The sequence below is a fragment of the Cupressus sempervirens genome, chromosome 2 (genome assembly GCF_028749045.1).
Source record: "Cupressus sempervirens isolate cs-2001-9-10 chromosome 2, ASM2874904v1, whole genome shotgun sequence".
NCBI lineage: Eukaryota > Viridiplantae > Streptophyta > Pinopsida > Cupressales > Cupressaceae > Cupressus > Cupressus sempervirens.
In genome coordinates this window covers 180,312,559-180,316,245 of record NC_143119.1, presented here as the reverse complement: position 1 = coordinate 180,316,245, position 3,687 = coordinate 180,312,559, and the positions used below count along the sequence as shown (strand labels likewise).

Below are 3,687 nucleotides of genomic sequence, written 5' to 3'. Positions count from 1 at the left end.
AGCATGCATAGTTCATTTAATAAAGAAGAGTTTTAGTTTTAGTCTGATATGTTTGAGCATGCTGACCAGAATTTTCATAATGAGCAAGTTGTAGAAAATGAAGCTAGTTTTTGTATGCATTATGAAAGTGAAGATGTGTATTCATTTCTCCCAAGTGAGTTGATTCAAGATGCTAATATGATTGCTGAGATTGATAGAAATAATATTTCTAGCTTATGTCATGATGAAAGGAATAAAAATCAGATTTATGATAGAGGTATGAAGTTTTATTGAAGTTTGGTGACCCAGGGTCATTTTTTGTACATAGTAGAGGTAGTTATTATTGCTTTCAATAAAGTTGTTCAAGAGAGAAGTTTTTGTTGTTTTTGGGAATCGTTTGCTTCTTCCAGAGATCTAAATCCTCGCTATGCCCACAAGGGACATGCATCCCCAGATAGAGTCATTGTTGGGACTCAAAATTGCCTCCCTAATTTTGAGTACCATTAAGAAAATCAAGTCCTATAAATGCTTTTTAATGTGCATGTACCTGGCTGTACCTTTGAACCCCATGAGGTGTTTAATGTTTCTTAAACCTTGCATTTAGTATGCCTATATGTTCCATAATGATAAATTTCCATTCTGAGCCATTTTGTGAAGTCCAATTTTGAGCATTTGACAAATCTGCATTTTTGTTCGTGTCAAACAGCGACAAGAGCCTATGTTTGCAACTAAATATCTCACACCCAATAATGTTTCATGACTTTCCACTTTGGGAGTGTTTAGTGTCCATAATAGAGAGCCTATGTTTCAGATTTCACATTATTTTGAGTCCATTTGACTAGGTTTTGAATCCCTCAAAGTTGGTCATTTACTGATGTTATGCTGATATGAATTGTTCTAAATTCTAGGAAGCCTAGTTTGACTTGTTATAACTTTGACCTAGTTGATTGAAATGATGAAATTCCTTTTGCATTGCATCTTAGAGGTTAGAGACATGCCATGTTTGAAGTTTAAGTTTATGATGAATCTGTTTGACCAGTTTTCAAATGTGATTCCAAATGCAATTTCTAACTTTTTATTGGTCTCAGTAAGTGTAGATTTTTTAGTACCCATTTTCATGATGTTATATCTCAAAATATGTGATTGGTGAGATCAAATGGATCCTACTGCTATATTATACTCTAAAAATACTTCAAGTGTGTCAATTTTCAAGTCTTGACGAATCCGTTTACACACTTTCTCGGGTCAATTCCATTTGCAAAAAATGCTTTTCTTTCAGTGTTTCTAGTTATCAAATTTTGACTAGCCTACTTTGACTACTTGTCATTTGAGTCCTCTTATTTTTCATGACCCCAAATCCTAGATTTATACTCTCCTAACAAAGAATCAATGCCCCATTTTTTTTGCTCCCAAATGTCCATTTACCCAGTTTTCAAAGCGAAATCCAAATGCATTTTATTATTTTCTAACATGTTTTCTTGCAAGCAGTTCTGAGAGGTCAACTTTGACGGTCAATATTTTTTGACCCTAAATTTGTCGTGAGACAAGATTTGACATGGTGCAAGAATGTGGAATAGAGAATTAGTGTGTCAGGTTTCAGAGCCCAGTCAAGTGTTTGGATCAGTTTTTAAGGCTAGTCAAAGGATCTCCTAGCATGAAATTGATAGTTGGCAAAAAAGGGGTAAAGTGATTTTCAAAAGTTGAATTAATGACAAAGATTTATTCCAATTATAATCAGGCATTTAGGAGATCATTTCAAAGGATCAGGTGTTTGAAAACAAAAAGAAAAATTAGTCAAACCCACTTTAGGGCCGAACTGATTTCATTAAATCAACAGGATGTTAAAGTAAGGGATGCTACAAAGTTCAAAGATGGATAGTGATTTGACATTTTCACCATGTATGCAAAATAGTTTGAAGTTAGATGGATGTATGAATGTTTGGACATGGTGAACAAGTGAGATGTGGATTTAAACATATCTATCAAAGTTGATTGCATCTAAATCCTTCTGTTACTAAAATAAAGTCAAAAGGTTGCTTGCTTAATGCCATTTAAGTGCAAAGAAGCTATGTGAGAAGTGGAGCTAACTATGTGCAAGGGATTGTTTGTTTTGATTATTGGAGATCCAAAGTGTTCATATAATAAGTATAGGAACACTAGTATTTAGGTTGAAGGCATTCAATATGAAAAGCACAAATATGCCCAATTAAATTGGATTGAGCCAACAATGTAAAAGATATGATTTGAAACGTTATATTTTTTGAATTAAAGTTTTCAAATATTTTCCACTTTTGTAATAGGTGTTGAACCTTTTTTAAGAGCCAACTCCCAATTTTTTTTGCATTTGTTGTTCAAGTTGGTGATGTTTTCTATATTGGGGTTTGGTAAACAATAGAAAGGAAGCTCAAATCAAGGCTACTCAAAAAGCACCAAAGGTGACTCAGATAGAAGCATGTGATTCAATTTCTTAGGTTGGCACTTGCAATATTTCTATTTTACATGTTGCAAATCCCAATACATCTAATGAGGAATGAAGCCACAAGCCACAAGGTAATCCACAGCTTGAGAGTCTGAGACAAGGGATGCAGTTTGAGATAGGGGAAAGTGTTGTTGGCAGTGGTGATTTTAACATAGAGTAGTTTAAGAGGGATTTTGAGGAGAGATTTAAGCTTCCACATCTCATTGATTAGTTTGATTGTAAACCAATACAAACCACATTTTACATCAAGAGTAGTTTCCCTTTACCTAAAGATGACAGAATTCATCCACTAGGAGACCTGGGAAAAATGTTTGTTCATAATGATGATCACGTATTACTTAAGGTGATCAACTATGCAACACCATCATCTACTCATGCTGAATGTATTGACCCAAATTGAAAATTTGTGCACCAATGGGTACATCGTGTGGGGCCAAGGATAGCAATATACTTGCATCCTAATGAGGTAAAGTAGCAATTGTTACATGTGGAGGACTCTGTGCTGGACTCAATGATGTTATTAGAAAAATAGTTATAACACTAGAAATATATGATGTCAAGAACATTGTTGGTATTTCTTATGGATATCATGGACTATTTGATGAAAACCTCCCTGAAATGCCTCTATCAATAAAAATTGTTCAAAATATCCATCTACCTCAAGGTAGCCTTCTTGGGGTATCTCATGGAGGTGGAAATGTAACAAAGATTTTTGATAGCATGCAGAAAAGAGGGATTAACATGCTTTTTGTATTGGGTGGAAATGGAACCCATGGTAGGGCTAATGCCATTCACAATGAGTGTCGCAAGAGGAAGATGAAAGTAGTTGTGGTAGGACTTTCCAAGATGATCAATAATGATATCTTGCTGATGGATAAAACATTTAGCTTTGATAGTACTATTGAAGAAGTATAATGTGCTATTAATGTTGCGTATATTGAGGCTAACAGTGCATACCATGGTGTAGGAATATTTAAACTTATGGGATAGAAAGGTAACTTTGAAGATGCATATAAGGGAGGTAGTCCACGTCAACTATGGAAGCCATTGAAGGCAATGGTAGGGAGTCCTCCATGGCATTAGAAGAGCTGGAGGGTGTCCAATTCATTCAAAGCACCAGTAAAAGTGCAAAATAAGGCAAAAAATCATAAAAACCATATATCCCACATTCATCATGGGAGGGACTTTTTAAGTGTTTAAATGCTAAAAGACACAATACACTTAATGCA

General features: G+C 34.8%; 1 pseudogene; it reads left to right on the top strand.

Moving 5' to 3' along the window:
- The first annotated feature begins 2,765 nt into the window (after positions 1–2,765).
- On the top strand, positions 2,766–3,448 carry LOC149571671 (ATP-dependent 6-phosphofructokinase 5, chloroplastic pseudogene; annotated as a pseudogene).
- Positions 3,449–3,687: the final 239 nt, after the last annotated feature.